We start from the raw sequence: 20,567 nt of genomic DNA, 5'->3' as shown, positions 1-20,567 counted from the left end.
TTGTGATTAGTCTTATTGTCTGTCTCCTGCTATCAGAATGTAAGACCTACAAAAGTTGGGAACTCTAAATATTTTGTGCATTAATGTATCCCACACCTAGAACACGGCTTGGTGTGGCATATAGTAGGTGCTCAAAAATATTTATTAAATTAATGAATGCATAAGTAAAGGAAAAAATAAAGGAAAGGATGAATTAACCTGGTCTTTCTGAGCTATTTACTTGAAAATCCTTTTGTTGAGACTTCTAAAGATTTTTTTCCCTTAAGTGTTATGCTTAACACTAGAGCCTCTATTAAATCTGTCTGGTTTTCAAATTACAATAGGTTCCAAGTAGCTGAGAAATTCTTCCCCATATTATACTGAAAGAAAGTGCTGCCATGCCTCAGTCTCTAGTAACCACTATGTATACTCTGGGGACATTATAAGAAGAGCTTTTTGAAAGACAGAATTAGGTGAGTAGCCTCATTTTAGGGTCTGATATAAAATCAAAACTCAGAGCAGGTTCATCTAATACCTGGCTAAGTTTCATGTAAACCTGGCTCACACTGAAAGAGAACCCAAGCTAATATATCATTTCAAATGGAAACGATGCAAAATTCAGTGGCTTCATGTGGTTTCAACCCCAAACCAGGTGGAACCTGAGGTTTTGGCAAAGATTCACTTTAAATTCTTAACTAGCAAATGTAAAACAAAGGGGGAAATGTTGGGAAAAAATACGGTGAAATAAAACCTATAGTTTTAAATAATTTTGGAAACATGAACCTAAATCACTATTCTTTAAATGTAATTTCACTTAGTTTTAAACAAGTACAATCATTACGTTGAAAAATTTCTCTTCATAATGCACCAGTATTTTTGTTATCTTATTGTAAAATTTCAGGAGTTCTTAACTCTTGTGTGGAGATCAAATTATTATTCCTACCTGGTAGGTTGTGTAATCAAAGAACAAAGATTAAAAGGTGACTTGCTGAAGGTAACTAGAAGAATGAACCAACAGAGTTGACAACTCATTCACAGCTGAGTTCCTTAACCTAAAAACGTCTTCTTTTCATTGGAAAAAAACCAGAAATATAGTCACAAAGGAACCAAAGGGAATTTTAAGAATCCTGTGGATCAAATAAGATTAAGTATTAAAAGACTGTGTGATTGATAATAACAATATTGCATGAACCCTGTGTTAACCTATGAAGTAGGTACAGTTGTGTGTGTGTGTGTGTGTGTGTGTGTGTGTGTGCGTGCATGTGTATGTGTCTATGTGTGTGCATAACTGGAATTTTAGAGGCCCTTTAAACAATGAAGTACAGATACTTTAATTATAGATGTACCCATATCCACAGATTTTAAGCATCCTAGATTTTTAAAACTTCATTCTTCTAGATGCAGGTATTTCTTACGTGAAACCTCTTGTACAGATGTTGTATTAAGATTTCAGAAAGAAACCTTTAATGTGAAAATGCAAGACTTCTTTTCTTCTCAATTTCTGTAATTTACAGCAGTCTGACTGTAATTCTTATTTTGTGAGTCTACTTTTAATTATAGGAAGATAGCTACATGGGGTTTTAAAAGACCAACTCAATGTATCTTGCTATTTAAATTAAAAGCCACCATAGTCCTTTAGAAGAGTAACATAAATGAAACTATAGTCTGACAATTTTTTACCCTTTTGCTTGCTTAGAGGCAGAAATCTCTGAAGGTAGATACTCTATTTGTCAACTTCATGGATTGAATACTGAAAACAGCCCTACTACTTTTAATTCTAGAATGACTTGTCATTATTATCCTAGAGATACCTGAACACATGTGATCTTTGCTTCTGGACACACTAGCATCTTACAGCTATAAGGAATGCTGCATCAGCTTAGCGTAGAACTAACCTGACCCTAGCATTGATCTCCAGCTTACATATATTCAGTCATTTAACAGATTATTCTCAGTTGCTTAAAGAAAACCCACGTGTTACAGAAGCACTTAGGTATTCATGTCAATGACTTAACTAAATATAGATACCATAAGTATTATGGATTGGTTTAACAAACGTCAATTATTCTTTTATCCAACAATATTTATTATGCCTGATATGTGCTAAACCTCATGTTAGACATTGAGAATGCAGAAATGAATGAGTCCCTGTCACTGCCTTGAAGGGTCTCACTGCCTTGTGGGAAGAAAAGAAATAGAAACACAGTTTGAATAGAAAGGTGGTGGGACTTATTTTTCCAGTTATGATGGTATAAGTGGTACCAGACTGGTCCTCCCACCATAAACAGCCAGAAAACTGGACAAATGACATACGGAACAACTATCTCAGACATTGAACAGGCTGTGATCCCCAGGAGAAGGGATATAAGCAAGGTATGCCCCACTAGAGACACTTTCTAGACTATGGCACAGAGAGGGGACTCTAAGCAGAGATGAGGATAGAGTGTGTTTGGGGAAGTGAGGTGAAATTTGTGGGACAGAGTTTGAGAGGAGAGAGACATAAAAAGAAAGAGGAGTTCCAGAAATCTGAAGTCCTCAGCTGAATATTTAAGCTGCAGATGCATAGAGTAAGACTACAGAGATGGCCAAAGGACAATTACTGGGGGCTGTACCTTGAACGACTTACATGGCACACAGCCGAGAGACCCTCAAGTTAAGACTAGCTATAGTGCTAAGAACTCACTGATCACACATGAGGCATTTATGTGAACGTAGTAGTAGAAACCTTAGAAAGAAAGTAGAAACCTTAGAAAGGTCAAGCATTAAGAGTAGGCCTCAATGAGACTGAGAGGCAGGCCATTCTAGATCTAACCTAGCATAACTTAAAAACAAGCTTTAAAAGGTCTAGCTCAGCTAATCCTCATGTGAATTAACTGCCTGCCAGAACAAAACCTAATATTCTTTAACAGAAGAAAACAAAATCTAGACATTCAACAATGTTATATTTACAGTTTCCAGTAGCCAATTAAGTATTACTAGACATGCAAAAATGCCGGAAAATGTGATGCCTAACCAGGAGAGAAATTAGTCAAGAGAAAAAAACTCAGAAATAAGGAAACTGGCAGATGAGAACGTTGAAGTAGCTATTACAAATATGCTTGAGCATATTAAGGAAAAGGTGAACATAACGAAGAGATAAGTGGAAACTATTCAGAAGAACCAAATAGAATTTCTAGAGCTGAAAAGTACAGTGTCTAAAATGAAAGGCTAATAAAAAAAGTGAATTCTGTCTCAGTGGAACAATTTCAATATCAACTAGTCTGACATACAATGTAACTTGAGTAGGAGGAGATGATGGTGGTAATGGAAAATTATTTGAAAAAATAATGACTGAAAAGTTTGCAGACATGTTAAAACATGTAAACCACAGATCCAAAAAGCTCAACTAACGAAAAGCCTGATAAATGCAATGTGATTAATGCTATGACAAAAATATACAAACCATATGCCTATGATAAATGTAAAATATATAACTTTCCTTGATTTATTGTGCTTTTTTTTCTTCTGGCAATCACTTGGAGGATTTATCAGTCTCCCACCTTCTTTTATTAGTGTTAGCATGATTGTGGTCTGTGGTGATGAAAAGGGAAGAAATACACAAGGAAAACAAAAACGAAAATATAAACTGTTTTCTATTTCCTCTTTGCTGTCTATTGACTTCTTTTTCACTAGACGCATTTTCTCTTATTTTCTATTCATATCTTAAAATTAACTTACCCTATAGTTACTGTTTAAAGTCTCTAGGACCTGATATCCTCAACTTTTACTGGGCCTCTTCCATCAATGCTATTAATGTTCATTTTGCTCCCACCCATTTATCTGCTTTTTAAATGATAAAACCTTATATCCTTTCCCTACCTCAAGTCTTTTCATCTCCCCTAAAACCCTTACTTCCCAGTTCCTAAATTTATGTCCATTAGAATTTCAAGCAAGAAAATGTCATCAGCATTAGCTTAAAAGGAAAGGAGAAATCTTTATTCTTCTTACAAAAGCTGAAGAAGCAGGAGCTATGGCTTAAATGTCGCATGCAAAACTCATGTTGAAATTTAATTGCCATCGTGATGGTATTATAAGATGGGACCTTTAAGAGGTGATTAGGTCGTTAGAGGTCTGCCCTCATGAACAGATTAATGTCATTATTGTGGGAGTGTGTTGGCTATCATGAGAGTGGGCTCCTGATTAAAGCAAGAAGTTTTGACCCATCCTTTCTATGTCTTGCACACTTACTTGCCCTTCCACTTTTCTGCCATGGGATGATGTAGCACAAGACCTTCACCAGATACTGGCACCATGCTCTTGGAATTCCCAGCCTCCAGAACCTGAGCCAAATAAATAATTTTTCTTGATAGATTACTTAGTCTATGGTATTCTATCATGGAAGCAGAAAACAGACTAAGACAGCAGGGTAAAGGACAGATAAGCACAGATGAGATGTTTTTGGTATTATAGATTATCATATCACATGAAATTTCTTTTCCTACCAAAACTTTAAAATTTATGCTTAGGTTTTTAGGAAGCTTGTTAAGGTATCTGTTCTTTAATGTATCTATAAAACATATGACCCCAATGATAATATTACTAGATAATATTATAATATAGAACCTCTGGTAGATTATTTATAAATTATCTTCTTTAACATTGCTTATTTGTAACTAGGAATTTGCCTCTATTTAGAGACATGTGTATCAACAAATATTCTATCTCAGTTGTTGAGAAATAAATCTAGGGTGAGCTTGAATAGGAAAAAATAAAGTAAAACTTACTTGTGTTTTTTTTTATTCTCATTGCATCATTTTCCTGATAAAACTTAGATGAAAAGTACAAATCTCATCCAAGAGGTATGATACGGTTTGGCTCTTTGCCCCCACTCAAATTTTATGTAGAATTGTGATCCCGAATGTTGAAGGTAGGGCCTGGTGGGAGGTAACTGGATCATGGGGTGGATTTTCCCTTTGTTGTTCTCATAATAGTGAGTGAGTTCTCACAAGGTATGGTTGTTTAAAAGTGTCTAGCACTTCCCCCTTTACTCTCCCTTCCTCCTGCTTCAGCCATGTAGGACATGTCAGCTTCCCCTTCACCTTCTGCCATGATTGTAAGTCTCCTGAGGCTTTCCCCAGCCTTGCTTCCTGTACAGCCTGCAGAGCTGTGAGTTAATTAAATCTCTTTTATTTACAAATTACTCAGTCTCAGGTAGTTCTTTATAGCAATGTGAGAATGAGCTAATACAGAAAATTGGTATCAGAGAGGTGGGGCATGGCTGTAAAGATATCTGAACATGTAGAAGTGACTTTAGAACTGGGTGATGGGCAGAGGTTGAAATAGTTTGGAGGGATCAGAAGAAGACAGGAAAATGAGGGAAAGTTCAGAACTTCCTAAAGACTTGTTGAATGGTTGTGACCAAAATGCTGATAGTGATATGGATGGTGAAGTCCAGGCTGGGGTAGTCTCAATTGGAGATGAGGAACTTATTCAGAACTGGGGTAAAGGCCACTCTTGCTGTGCTTTAGAAAAGAGACTGGTGGCATTGCATTCTTGCTCTAGAGATCTGTGGAACTTTGAACTTGAGAGAGATGATTTAGGATATCTGGCAGAGGAAATTTCTAAGCAGCAAAGTGTTTAAAATGTAGCTTGACTGCTTCTAAAGGCATACACTCATTTGCATAAACAAAGAAATAACCTGAAACTAGAACTTATATTTAAAAGGGAAGCAGAGCCCAAAAGTTGGGAAAATTTGCAACCTGACCATGCAGTAGAGAAGAAAAACCCATTTTCTGGGGAGGAATAAGGCTGCAGAATAAGTAAAGAGGAGCTGAATGTTAACAGCCAAGTTGATAGGGAAAATGCCTCCAGGGCATTTTTAGAGACCTTTGTGACAGCCCCTTCAATCACAGACCTGGAGGCCTAGTAGGGAAAAATGGTTTTGTGGGCCAGGCCCAGGACCCTGCTGCTCTGTGCAGCATTGGGACATGGCATCACATATTCCAGCTGCTTTAGCTCCCAACATGGCTAACAGGGGCCAAGGTAAAGCTTGGACCATTACTTCAGAGGATGTGAGCCCCAAGCCTTGGTGGCTTCCATACGGTGTTGGGCCTGCAGGTGTGGAGAAGACAAGGGCTGAGATATGAAGTCTCCACCTAGATTACAGAGGATGAATGGTAATCAGGCAGAGGTATGCTGCAGGAGTGGAGCCCTTGTGGAGAGCCCCTACTAGGTAATTATGGAGCAGAAATGTGGGGTTGGAGCCCCCACACAAGTTCCCACAGGGGCGTTGCCTAGTGGAGCTGTGAGGAGAGGGCCACTGTCCTCCAGATCCCAGAATGGTAGATCTACCAACACTTGCACTCTGCACCTAGAAAACCACAGGCACCCAATACTAGCCCATGAAAGCAGCCCAGGAGGCTGTACCCTGCAGAGCCACAGAGGCAGAGCTTCCGAAAGCCTTGGAAGCCCAGCACTTGCATCAGTGTGGCCTGGATATGAGAAATGGAGTCAAAGGAGATTATTTTGGAGCTTTGAGATTTAATGACTGCACTGCTAGATTTCAGACTTGCATGGGGCTTGACCCTTTTGTCGTGGCTAATTTCTCCCTTTTGGAACATGAGAATGTACCAAATACTTGTACCCTCATTGTATCTTGGAAGTAACTAACTTGGTTTTGATTTTACAGGATCATAGGCAGAAGGGACTTGCCTTGTCTCAGATGAGACTTTGGACTTGGACTTTTGGTTAATGCTAGAACAGCCCCCACCTACCCCCAACTTTGGGAGGCTATTGGGGAGGAATAATTATATTTTGAAAATTGAGAAGGACATGTGATTTGGGAGGGATCAGAGAAAGAAGGATGTGGCTTGACTCTGTAACCCACCCAAATCTCATGTTGAATCATGATCCTGAGTGTTGGAGTTGTGAGCTAGTGGGAGGTGATTAAATCATGGGGGTGAATTTCCCCCTTGCTGTTCTCATGAGTGAGTCCTCACGAGACCTGGTTGTTTAAAAGTGTGTAGCACTTCCCCCTTCTCTCTCCCTTCCTCCTGCTCCACCCATGTAGGACGTGCCAGTTTCCCCTTCACCTTCTGACATGATTGTAAGTTTCCTGAGGCCTCCCCAAGCCATGTTTCCTGTACAGTCTGCAGAACTGTAAGTCAATCAAACCTCTTTTCTTTATAAATTACCCAGTCTCAGGTAGTTTTTTTTTTTTTTTTTTTTGAGTCAATAGAACCTTTAATAATTTAATTATGGAAAATTTTGAACATATTTGAAAGTAGGGAAAATGGTACAATTAACAACCTTATGCCTATCATTCAGTTTCAACAACGAACAACTAATGGTTGTTTGTTCTTCCCGTACCTCCAGATTGGCTCACTCACATGGATGACAAGTTGGGCTGAGGCCAGGGTCCTCAATTCTTTCCCACATGGGGCTTTTAATTGGGCTGATTGAGCATATTCACAGTATACTGTCTGGCTTCCTCTGTAGTAAACAACGCAGAAGGCCAAATGGGAAGCCACAGTGCTTTTCAGGACAAACCTCAAGTCACACATTCTCATTTCTGTTGTTCCAGCCATGATGTAATATAGTAAGGGGCTGACTACACAAGGGTATGAACACATCTAGATCGCTGTGGATTAATGTGCAGAATCTTCATCCTAGTAGAGTTACTTGTGACTCATACGGCAGTTGGCAGGAGGCTTCTTTACTTCCTCACACATCAGCCTCTCCATAGCCTACTTGAATGCATCATAACTTGTCATCTGTCTTCCCCTAGGGCAAGTGATCCAAAAGAGAGAAAGGCAGAAGCCACACTGTCTTTTAAGACTTCGTCTCTGAAATTTCACATGGTCACTTTCTCTTTTTGTATCTTTGGCTCCTTGTGAGTACTATTGTAATACTGGGGTTCAGAGTGCCCTCAGCTCCCCCGAGAGGACGTTTCTCCAGGTTCTTGGTCTCCTGCCCTCTCACGAAGGAGAGAGGAGACCACGGACTCAAATGTGTTTGTATAAAGTGATTTATTTAGAGAGACAGAGAGAAACCTGAGGAGATAGAAACAGCTAACTTTCACACAGAGTGAGAGAATCCAGAAAGATGGAATCCAGGAGAGGAAAGCAGCTTCCACACTGAGTGGAAGGGGTCTTAGAGGAGAAAGATGGAGTTTAGGAGGGGAAGACAGGCATCCACGAGAGATTGTGGAAGGGGACCCAAACATGGAGTCCAAAAGGGTGTGGAAGAAGGGGACTTTTAACCCAGCTTCTCTAAGACCCTGGGCCAATGAAAGGAGTTCCCTAGAACTTCCCCCGGAGTAATTGACTCTTAGTTTCTTGCCGCTTCCTTTCCCTCAGCTGCACCAGCAAAGGAAAAAAGCCGCTTGCCCTGGTCACTTTAAAAGCCTCATTTGCAGGCACTGCTGGGCGGGCCATGAGTTCCCCTGCCGCCAGGGCTTTTGGTCGCCATGTTGACCCCACCAGGACCAGGTGCTCAGTTGGGCCACGCCCCCAGCCGCTGCCTACACAGCGACCGGCAGCCGGCACAGGGGGACGACCTGGGGAAGCCTTTTTTACACTGCTGCCTGGGACTGAGGAACACCGGAGAGGCCTGCCAAAACCACGCAGCAGGCTGCCGTGCTCCCTGGTCCCCTGCAGGCTCGGGCTGTACCTCGCCCCTCCCTGCTGTTCTCTCCCAGCCCGTGGTGCTGGCGGTTACGGCTTGCTGCACACACCTGGGCCCACCCGGACCCATCCGCGGGACTGGGCTGTGGTCTCCATGGGTCCCCGTTTCCAGCTGACAAGGAGCAAAAGGCAGTGATCCCCTGCGCGGCCCCACAGGCTCCCACAGGAAAAAACTGCTTTTAATCCCGGCCAGCCTCGCAGCTGCTTAATACAGGCTGGGTTGTGCCTCCGAGGCGCTGCCGCTCAGGTTCCCCTCAGCAACCTGCCGCTGCTTGAGGTGAGACAGGACGGAATGGGGCTGGTTTTACTTACGGTTTTGAAGTGGTTCTCTCCGACTGTATCCCTTTCCTGGTGTTCCCCTCTTTCTGGTGTACCCCTCTCCTGGTGTAACCCTCTGCTGGCTGGCTCACCAAATGTAATATTGGGGTTCAGAGTGCCCTTAGCTCCTCTGAGAGAATGTTTCCCTGGGTTCTTGGTCTCCTGCCCTCTCAAGAATGAGAGAGGGCACCACGGCACAGAGCCCAGTAAATGCTGGACTCAAAAGTGTTTGTAGAAAGTGATTTATTTAGAGAGAGAGAAACCAGAGGAGAGAGAACGAAAACAGCTAACCCTCACACTGAGTGAGAGAATCCAGAAAGATGGAATCCAGGAGAGAAAAGCAGCTTCCACACTGAGTGGAAGGGAATAGAGAGAGATGGAGTTTAGGAGGGACAGACAGGCTTCCAGGAGAGAGTGTGGAAGGGGACTCCAGAGGGGAAATCCAGGAGAGAGAAAGGTGGCTTCCACGAAGGGAGTGTATGTGGAAGGGGACCCAAACATGGAGCCCCCCCAGGTAGTTCTTTATAGCAATGTGAGAATAGACTTATACAAGGTGATAGAATCTGGGGTAGAATACAGTAAAAGCATAATCTCAGAGAGTTCAGTCAGCAATCTCAGTGCTGAAAGTGAGCACCCCCATGTTACAGATGAGAAATGGGGGCCCAGAAAGATTAAGTGGCTTGACCAAGGTCACACAGCCAGTTAGTTATGCAGCTGTGACAAAGCCCAGGCCTCCTGAAACTTTCCCTTATACTGTTACCTTTTCATTATCTTTTTAGACAACAACAAAAAGACATTTTAGAGCCTTTTCACAGAAAACTTACTTAGAGTGTGTGTTACTATTTGTCTCTCAACTCTTAGCGTCTGTTGGAACCTTTTCTTTTCCTTTCTGTAATACGGCTGGAATGATGGAAGTCCGATAGGAAACCCTGGCCACACCAAAAGTGTGGGCAGTCTGTCTTCCAGTCCAGTTCATCTGATGAAACAACATGTGGTGGCTGTGGCTTTTTCACCCCCTGGGATTCATAAGGGCTTTGTTCAAATTAAATCATTTCAGGCACCTGATCATGAATGTGGCTTTTCTGCTGCCTCTATCTTGTTATTTCCTAGCCACGAAAGATTGTACCATTCGGGTTAAAGTTGTATATGTAGTGTTCCTATGACCAAAGGCTGGTGGTCTTTCACGGTGATGCTTTGTAACATGCTACTTCTAAGAGGCATTGATGTATGGCAAAGAGCTTTGGGGATGATTCATTCATTATTCTATGGAGTTGTTGCTTTTCACAACAGCAGTGTATGTAGCTGTATTTCTCACTAAACTCTCTAAGACAGATGCCAGCCCAGAGGCTTTTCTTTAATATTTATTTCTGGATCTATTTCCACAGGAGTCTTTTAGATATTCAAAGACTTAAGCAAATAGAAGAAAAATTATGTAAGTGATTTTAAAATTTATCACTAGGGGACTGGCCCAAGCCAAAGCATGGATGCCTCTTTTTGGCATTTCATAAAACTCAGTGTTTTGAAATTTAAGTTGCAACTTTGTTTTTTAAATTAACAGTGAACATTTATTGTGCACTTAACTACATGCAAAGTACTGTGCTAAATCTAAAAATAAACAGATAATATCTTAGTCTCAAAACATACATAATCTAATGAAAAGCACAGATATGTAAATGACAGTATGATACCAAATATGAACCATAACTAAGGTATAAAGTCCATAAGAGGTCACAAGAGGAAATAAATTCTGGCTGTTAGTAATAATAAATTAAGGAAATCAAGGAATATTTTACAAAGGTTTTCACATTTCAGCTTTTCATAAATGAGGTGCAAGGGCATTTTGGCCTATGTCAGTTGCAGGGCTCTACTCATGAAGGGTATGTCCGAGGAAGCAGGAGAAGTCTGGAATGTTGTGTAGGAAACCTGGGGGTCCTAGCCGAGAGGAGACATGTTAGGGCCAAGTCAAGAGTGGGGAGGTGGAGGAGGAAAGAACACTGTGTGCTAAGACAAGGTGAGGAGAAAAATGATGCTTCTTGGTTATATGCTCTCCCACAGGCTCTAGTCTTGACGCTCTGCACGCACCTTCTCTTTGAGTCCCTCACAACAATACTATGAGGTAAACGCTGTTACCCACATTTTACTGAAAAGCAATCTGGGGCCCATAAGAACAAGCAGCTTGCCCAGATTCACAAGCTAGTAGGTGGTGGAGTTTCTCCATTGTCTTTTTACAATACCATGTTTCTTTCCTCACACCGATGGTGTCTGGCTGGCTTTGCAAAGGTTTGAACTGGATTCTGTACATATGAGAAGCCATTGCACTGTTGTTCACTTCAGGCCATGCTGATGATCGCCTTTAATTTTCACTTGGTAGATGTTGGTGGGGTTATGGGGTCTACAGCACTTGCCCATGGGGTACTTTTTCTACTCTCCCTTTGGTGGAGCAGGGACTTGCCAGCCCTTGGCACTCTCACAAACTTAAGACAAAGGAAGAGAAGTAGAGAAACGGAACACTACGTTTGTTACTTTGAGATCCTATGGCAACATTTGATATGTGATTTGAATTTTAAATTTTAAATATAAAGTGTCTTTCTCAAAATTGTAAAATACAAGCAGGATTAGTGCTCTATGCTGTGTGAAACATCTCCAAAATACTTAGGAAACTTCTCTTCATTCTCTATGGATTTTATTTTCATCTTTCAACAAGGGAATCTTAATAATGGCAAAATAGAAGGGTAGGATGCTATTCTGTACAGTGTTTAACCTGGAGCTTTAAAATTAGATCATTTAAATAGCATGGCTAATTATAGTTGTAGCTGTAAAAGAGTCATCAAGTGTATATAACTTGCAAACAAAAGAGTAAAAAATGTTCTGATAATACATGTTATTATACATTTGTCCAAACCCATAGGAAAAAAAACCACCAAGAGTGAAAGCTAATGTGGACTGTGGGCTCTGGGTGACAGTGATGTGTCAGTGTAGGTTCCTCGATTGTAACAAATGCACCACCCTCGTGGATGTTGAGAATGGAGAGGCTGTGCATGTGTGAGGACTGGGGCGTATGGGAAATCTCCATACCTTCTTCTCAATCTTACTGTGAACCAAAAACTGCTCACAAAAATTAACTTTCAACAGATGTTTTGACGAGGCAGATCCATTTTATTCTTTTGTGGAGCTCAGCATGCAGCTCTGTGATGCTGTACTAGGGGAGACGCTGGACCAGAGTGAAAATATCCAGCCTATTGGGGAATAGAAGGCTGGTTATCTTAAAAGTTCCATTGACTCTTAAAACACTTGTCTGAATTCTAACAACTCCAAGTATATAAAACAGTACATGCTTTTTATCTTTTATGTTCAATATTTCATGATTATTAATTGTTATTAGTATTTGTCAAATCATGGTTGAATGTCATGACGTCATTTGGCTCTCAACAACTGTCACAGGTCAGGTGTGGAAATGTACATTTTAAGCATGTAAGCTTAAGGTATTGTTGTTTTTATTGTGTGTGAGGCACAGGCATAGGTCCTGCTCCTGTCTAGCACCAGTTTCCAGCCGGTGGGTGCAGAGCCCTGAGACAGGTTTTTCCAGAGTACCCGATACATTGACTGTGTGTGTGTGTGTGTGTGTGTGTGTGTGTGTGTGTGTGTGTGTAATTATGGCATGCACTAACATTATAAGGCTGGTCAAGGTGGTTCACGCCTATAATCCCAGCCCTTTGGGAGGCCAAGGCAGGGGGATCATTTGAGGTCAGAAGTTTGAGATCAGCCTTGCCAATATGGTGAAACCCTGCCTCTATTAAGAATATAAAAATTAGCCAGGCATGGTGGTGCCCGTCTGTAATCCCAGCTACGTGAGAGGCTGAGGCAGGAGAATTGCTTGAACCCAGGAGGCAGAGGTTGCAATGAGCCAAGATTGTACCACTGCACTCCAGCCTGGGTTACAGAGTGAGGCTTTGTCTAAAAAAGAAAAAAGGAAACAACAAAAGACCATAGACTATTATTTTCTACTTTGTGAATTACTGGATTTTTGAATTTCCATAAATAAAAATAGTTACCATGCATAAAGCACTTACTAATTGCTCGGCATTGTCTGGGCTCTTTATGCATTTGAAATTATCTAATCTTCATAATAGCATAATGAAGTTGATAGTATTACTGGCCCCTATTTTTTTCAATAAGGATACTGAAATATAAGGAAATTAAGTTTCAATTAGCAAATGGCAGAGTGGGAATTGAAACCCCGGCAGTCTGGCTCCCAAATCTGTGCTCCTAACCACTACACCATACTTCTCTCATGGGTCAGTCTAAATTAGGACAAGAAAGAACTTCCCATTTTAAGAAGACAAGTTCACTTTTGTTGGTGATAACTCTTGAACTCCTCCCAAAGGCTCCCTAAGGTAGAAAAGGCTCTTTCTTGCACTACCCTGACATATATCACTGCGTATGCTTCCAGACAGCCACAAAAGCCAACAGCTCGGCTAGTTATAACTAGGTACATACATGGTATTACTGTCTATGTGAGTTATGGAGAAAAAAAAATCAGTGTTTTGATAGTCAGAATTATTGTCTGTCACATTTAGGGGTTGGCTGTCACTAGAACAGTTGTTCAAACATGTATGCACAAGCCATGTCATACAAACTCTGTCTTAATATTTCCACAACCAGAAAGTTCTTTAACCTAAATGGACTTCCAAATGAGAAATGTAAACTACATTCCTCTCCTTTTACCCAGGAGGGACATTTCAGCACTTAAAAACTACTAAGCTGATAGTGTATGTGACATTTGAAAGAAATTCCTCTATAAATCAATGCTTGGGGGTAGAAAAGGCAAAAGGAAAATTGAGTATTTCCCTGTGAGAAAGGCAGTCTCGTGACAGGTACTGACAGTGAGCAGAGGGATGTCATTTTTTGTCTCTGGCCTGCCTTTGGGGAATCCAGATAATGACAATTTCTCAATCACTTTAGTGCCCAACAGGAGACAATAAACAAATATTAAAAGCAGTAGCACCCATCCCAAGCCAGTTAATTGTAGACATGTTTTCCAGTCCTAAAGATGATTTGAAGTCAACCCTTACCTGAATTCTAACAACTACAAGTACATAATACAGTACATGCTATCTTTTTCTCTTCTATTTTCAATGCTTAAGACAGTAAAGATTTTTCATTCTATTTTATTTTGTTATTTTACTTATATTTTATTTTTAATGCACTGAATACATAGTTATAATCCTGGCAATTCTGTGGCCTTCCTTCTTTTCAAGAACATTTTTGAATTTTTGCCAACCATCAAAAAATACACATTGGGATTAGTTTACTGGCAGGCAGAGACATAAAACTAAAAGGATAATGAGAGGGAAATAGGGGGCCGGGAAGAGCACAGTTATGATAGGAAGTAATGATCACCATGCAACACTTTAGCCTTTAAATATTACAACAATAACGATAGCTTGTGTGTGAGTGGCTTCATATGTCTACTCCCCCTATAAGTGCTTTTATGTTCCTTGTTTTTACCATGTCCTAGTGAGGGAAATGGGACAAGTACATTCTAATGTTGTAGGAAATTATAGAGTAAATTAGATGTCTAAAACCAGAGCCAAGATCTTGACTCTCAGGACAGTGTTCTCTGAAGAGAAGAATCCTATGATTCATTATATTATGGCTACTTACCATCAAGAGAGATACAGTACCTAGAACCCCTCCAGCACGGTGCTGACTGCCCTGAATGGCTGCTAACCTTTCTCTTATGGTCACTGTGTCCTGATGGGCATCATCACATCTATACCTCAGGCTAGATCAGGCTCCCATGAATATGGCATGATGGATTTAATCTCTTGGGGTATTGATACTTCGTGTTATAAATAAACACAGTTTTTAATGCAGAATTGCATCAAATGAGTTTCGGGTAAAAATGTAAAACCTAGCAATTTTAAAATTAATTTTATGGTGAAGTCCATTGTCAAAAGCCAGGACTCACTTACTTGCTTTGTACATGATGAATTTGCTTAAAATTATACCTGCATTTTTAGTGCTAATGTCACCTGACTATGGATAATGGACTTGGAGTTCTTTAAAGGCTACTAATAAACAAATAGAAGAGAATATTAAACATTGTCTTGGAAACTTGAGAACTTCTGATAATGCTGATAATTTGTTTAGAAATATTTTAGTTACTTTTTATTTTTAAATACTTATTCGGCCGGGCATGGTGGCTCAGGCCTGTAATCCCAGCACTTTGGGAGGCTGAGGTGAGTGGATCACCTGAGGTTGGGAGTTTGAGACCAGCCTGACCAACATGGAGCAATCCCATCTCTACTAAAAATACAAAATTAGCTGGGCATGGTGGCGCATGCCTGTAATCCCAGCTACTCAGGAGGCTGAGGCAGGAGAATTACTTGAACCCAGGAGGTGGAGGTTGTGGTGAGCCAAGGTTGCGCCACTGCACTCTAGCCTGGGCAACAAGAGTGAAACTCTGTCTCAAAAAAAAAAAAATTAAAATTAATGAATAAATAAATAAATAAATATCCTCTCTCAAAAAACCCCATAGCTGAATTATCTTCTTTTTTAGAAATAAGGGTATCAAAAATCCATGAGGTTCACTTTAGTATCTGCCAAAAAAGGACTCCTTCAAAATGTGCCTCTTTTCATTCTGATGGCCACAATCCAAAGCAGTTTTCAAATATATTTGTTCCGTACACATCTCAACTTCCCCTACACACCAGATTATGACACAAAGTTCTCAAATAATTTGAGAGTAAAATCATAAAACAAATATGAATTTCCACTGTAATCCAATATTTTTGGTACATTTTCATGTAATCTACAAGAGAGAGAAGGACCTCATCTTTAAATATGTACATAGACCTGAAGACCAGTGGTTTAACTAAAAGACAAACCTTTTCTTTTGCAAATTCTCTAAACTGCAGATACCAAGGTAAAAAGCCTATAGTATTTCAATTCTCCTATTATAAATATTCCTGCAGCAAAAATATCCTCAAAAAAAGTCTCAGCCAATGGCTTATTTGTTTTAAGCCCTATTAATGCAATAACGACAGAATCTTAATAACAGGATTTGACCCCACACCTAATTATTCCGGGAATGGCTTCTTAGAAAGTCTAATCTTCATTTATAATTATGATGTGCTCTTGTGAAATCTAAGCAGATAAATGCAGTGAAATTAGGACACCATTGAGAAAAGAAACCTAAAATTGAATATTTGCCATTGGAACTAAGGACTCAAGATCAACATAGATCAAATGCTTCCTCTGTAAGCAGAATTAATCAGCCCTACAAATTCTCTACCATGATACAAGGCAGTATTTCTTCTTGGGAAGTGACTTCCTGAAACCTTCTACTGAGGAATATATTCCATGTTAATTTCAGTATGCCATTTAAAATTATCCTACAAAAAAGGCACCAATTTAAAACATCTGGCCTGATACTAGATTGAACAGCTATATTCTGCTTCTTTGAATTCATGATGTTGTAAGAATCCAGACACTTTTTCTATTCTAAACTGTGGCATGGTGATCTGAAACAAATGTTGTTGGCCCAGTGTGGGCCATTTCAGCAGTGGATGGAATGATTCTGTTCTTCTTGGCCTATCTTTAAGGTGTTTGGGGGAATAGTTTCATGTGAGCAGGGCCCCTTAGGCCATTCCTGAGAGCATCATGGCAAAGTAATGTCTCATACCAACTAGTGCTTTTGGGCATAGAATAAGACCATTGTTGTGTGACCTGATTTTGTTTCAGTGACTGTCTCTGTAAAGAATGACATCATCCCATTCTTTTTCCTTAATCTCCGTTTATGAATGTTCCCCAATCCCCATCATAATTAAACTCCTTTCTTTTAACTTCCTGTGTGAATGTATCATTATGGCAAGAGCAAAGGATTTTCCTTGGGTCGGTCGACATCTCTGGAGTATGCTTCCTCGCTATACAGACAAAGCACAATTTTATTGGCAGCCAGATCATACTGACAGAGCCATCTGCTGGGGCAGGTCTCAGATGGGAAGAGACAGGAGTTTGCAAAAGATGGCACAGCCTGATGGGCACAATTCTCATCCAATTGGAGTTTGGCATTTTCTGTAAGCATAAGCTCATTGGCTTTGAGGACTGTGGTCTAAGCAGATCCATTTAGCTATGTACATACAGGAGTGCAAATTTGTGTGCTTGTACATACTAACATTTGTTTATCACCTAGATTTGTATTGAAGACTCACACATGAAAGTGATTAGTCTCAAAGGGATAAAAGGATGGTGCAGGAGAAGACAGAATTTAAAAGCCAACATTAAAATGCAACTAAACAGAATGGCTGTATGAAGGAAGGCATTGAGAGAGAGAGAGAGAGAGTGTGTGTGCGCACGCGTGTGCGCGCACGCACGTGTGTGTGTGTGTATGTGTGTGTTTTAGTGTTCTCTCTCTTATAGGGAAAAAGCATGAGCAACTTCTATGTCCACATCCATGTAATGAACCACAATGCCCAAATTTAAAAGAACTACAAAGACAATGCAGAAACTGTATGAACCGTTTTGATACAAAGGTAGGTGAAAATAAAAACAATAAAAATTTTACATTCTCCATGCTTCCAATTTTATAAAATATTAGATAGTACCTTGTGAAATCACTGCTTTTGTAGGTCAACAATAGTTTAATAGAAGCAAATTTCTATGATTCCACTTAGTATATATACAGAAAAGACCCATTGGTTTGGGTTAAGTTTGTGATTTTTATAAAAACTCTTGAGCAACTGTTATATGGTTTTTACAAAAATACTTAATTTTAAATGAGTTGATGTTCTGTGCAGTGAGCTATTCTCTTTAATGTGAAATGTTTCAAAATATGTAAGGGTGATCACAAAGGAAAAGAGTCTGCTTTATAGCACCCCAAAATTTAGGTCTCTATATTCTGCAGCAAGACAAATTATCCTTGTCTTGGTATCCAATATACACTTAAAGCAAGACAGGGATAATTTTTAGGGTCTACATCTAATATTGATTTCTTGAAAACATGTACTTTACTGTTATGGTCTATGGGCAATTTTAAAAACCACCTCAATTTAAATTAATATACTAAATTTAGCTTAATAATTAATATAAAAAATAAAGTGCTACAAACCACAGTGCTTCCATTATTCATGTAAAAGAAAAAGAAAAAAAAAAGGAACAAAATAAAAAAATAAAGTGCTAGGCATAGCTAAAGCATCCTTATTATAAAATTTTCCATTTAAAATAGGCATTAACAAGGCTAGGAAAAGTCTTCATTTTCTTACAAACAGCATTGTTGCTGTTCTAAATTATCCCATCTATGTGTACCGAACCTTGTCCAACAGTGCAATATTAGAGTCCAGAAGGTACGATAATGGCCATTCATATTTTGGCAGGTGTATTTTAAGCTGAAAACCAGGCTTCACACACATACACAAAAGCAATCTGTTCCCCAGGTGTGAACGTTTTTGATGAGAACCCTCAAAATCTCCCCCAAGCTGTGAAATTTAATTGTCCTTTTGGTGTCTTCTCATATGTGAATACGACTTATCTCTCCTCGGAACTAGAGACAATCTGGCAATCTGAAAGGCAGGAAATGCTTGGGCAGCTTCTAATACTTGCTTATAATATCTCCTTGTACTTTCTCTTGTGTTACGTATTTTAGAGGTGATGCCAAGTTCAATGAGCTACAGATAAGCAGTTCTGCATATTAAAAGAACTTTATACCCAAATGACATGAGCAGAGAGACAATCAAAAATGCACAGGGCAGCATCTGAAACTCTAAGGTCCAATAAAATGGTCCTTGTTTTATAAACATGACTGTCCAAGCATATACATGAAAAGATCCATTTCTTTCCATAAAATTGACTAGAAGGAGGATTGTGGATATATGAATACAGAGGTAGTGGTGGGAAGTGAATCAGCTACTTATCTAATCCAGCTTAAATACTGGAATTGGATGAGAAGGGGCAGAGATCTCTGAAGTCAAATATTAAATTTGAATTTTCTAGCCCAAATGTGAAAAAAGTAGAATGAAGCTAGGTCTCATATAGCATCCACAGATTTTCAAGAAAAGTTTCTATATGTTAAATTTGAGCAAGTGAATCTAATTGACCCAATATTAGACACTTATTTCTTTTTATTTATTTATTTTTGAGACAGGGTCTCTCTGTTGCCCAGGCTGGAGTGCAATGGCACAATCTCAGCTCACTGCAACCTCTGCCTGCCGGATTCAAGCAATTCTTCTGCCTCAGCCTCTTGAGAAACTGAGATTACAGGCACCCACCACCATGTCCGGCTAATTTTTCGTATTTTTAGTAGAGATGGGGTTTCACCATGTTGGCCAGGCTGGTCTCGAACTCCTGAACTCAGGTGGTCCACCTGCCTTGGCCTCTCAAAGTGCTGGGATTACAGGCGTTAGCCACCGCGTCCAGCCTAGACACTTACTTCTATTTTCCCATAATAAAGATTTGCTGAGAAGGGAAAAGGACAATACTGACAGCGGTGAAATCACACATTAGGGGGAGAAAAGTGCAACATGAAAGATTACCAGCTGGATAATAAACAACACGGCATTGTAGAAAAGTAGCCTCTTCATAGCACAAGAGAAACTAAAACAGATACTTTGAGAAATCAGGTTCTCAGTGATCTCTTGGGAATATGAAGGCTGCCCTTGCAGTATAGGGGTTTTCCAGTCTCTTCTATGGTTAATTTTGAATGGTATGGTACTAAAGGCCAACTCGTTTTCCCCTACATAAATATTGATGCATCAGGCTAGAGTTTCACAAAGAAAATGTTCACGAACTTTATCTTCTTGATAAACTTCGTTATAAAAAAAAATAAAGAACTTCTAGTTCTTTAAAGAAATTCTAGTTCTGTTTATTGAACTTACTACTAAACATATCTTTTGAAGTTTGTTTTAGAATATTTCCCTCTCATGTTAGAGCTTTGAAGTAAGAAGACCTAACTTTCAACTTATCTTCTATTACTGTGGATTCGGCTCATTTATGACAAGCACTGATACAGTGTTGTAATCAGCCATTGGGGCTAACACCTCACACCACCTTAAGACAACAGTCTAAGAATTCTAGAAAAACTGCTGACGCTTATAACTTTATGTCAAAGAACTAACCTGTCTCCCATACACTTTGAAGCATTCCCTTTCTTCACATATAATTTGTAGAATGAAGACAAAAATGTTTAATTCCATAAGTATTAGAAAGAGAAGCTGGATAAAACAACTCTCAAAAGGCAAACCTGAAATTCAGGCCAGACTTGAAGACTTTGTTTTGTGGGTGAGATTCATGAACATTTTGGTGATTATAGGACTTATTCCAAGCCAACTTGGGCAAACAGAAAGCTTAGACTAAAAATCAAGCATGCTGGGCATGGTGGCTCATGCCTGTAATCCCAGCACTCTGGGAGGCAGAGGTGGGTGGATCACTCGAACTCAGGAGTTCGAGACCAGCCTGGCCCACATGGTGAAACCCATCTCTACTAAAATACAAAAATTAGCCAGGCATAGTGGTGCAGGCCCCTGTAATCCCAACTACTTGGGAGGCTGAGGGAGGAGAATCGCTTGAACCGGGAGGTGAAGGTTGCAGTGAGATGAAATCATGCCACTG

At 39.9% G+C, this 20,567-nt stretch overlaps 1 protein-coding gene across 4 annotated transcripts in view; it reads right to left on the bottom strand.

The window, feature by feature from the left end:
- SULF1 (sulfatase 1) overlaps positions 1-20,567 on the bottom strand; it is a 191,370-nt gene that overhangs the window by 132,802 nt on the left and 38,001 nt on the right. The gene's annotated exons all lie outside the window — the stretch shown is intronic.

The sequence above is a fragment of the Sapajus apella genome, unplaced genomic scaffold, assembly GCF_009761245.1.
Source record: "Sapajus apella isolate SASKATOON/1434 unplaced genomic scaffold, GSC_monkey_1.0 scaffold35, whole genome shotgun sequence".
NCBI classification, from domain to species: domain Eukaryota; kingdom Metazoa; phylum Chordata; class Mammalia; order Primates; family Cebidae; genus Sapajus; species Sapajus apella.
The sequence above is the reverse complement of the archived record's forward strand: the minus strand, read 5'-3'. Positions and strand labels throughout refer to the sequence as shown.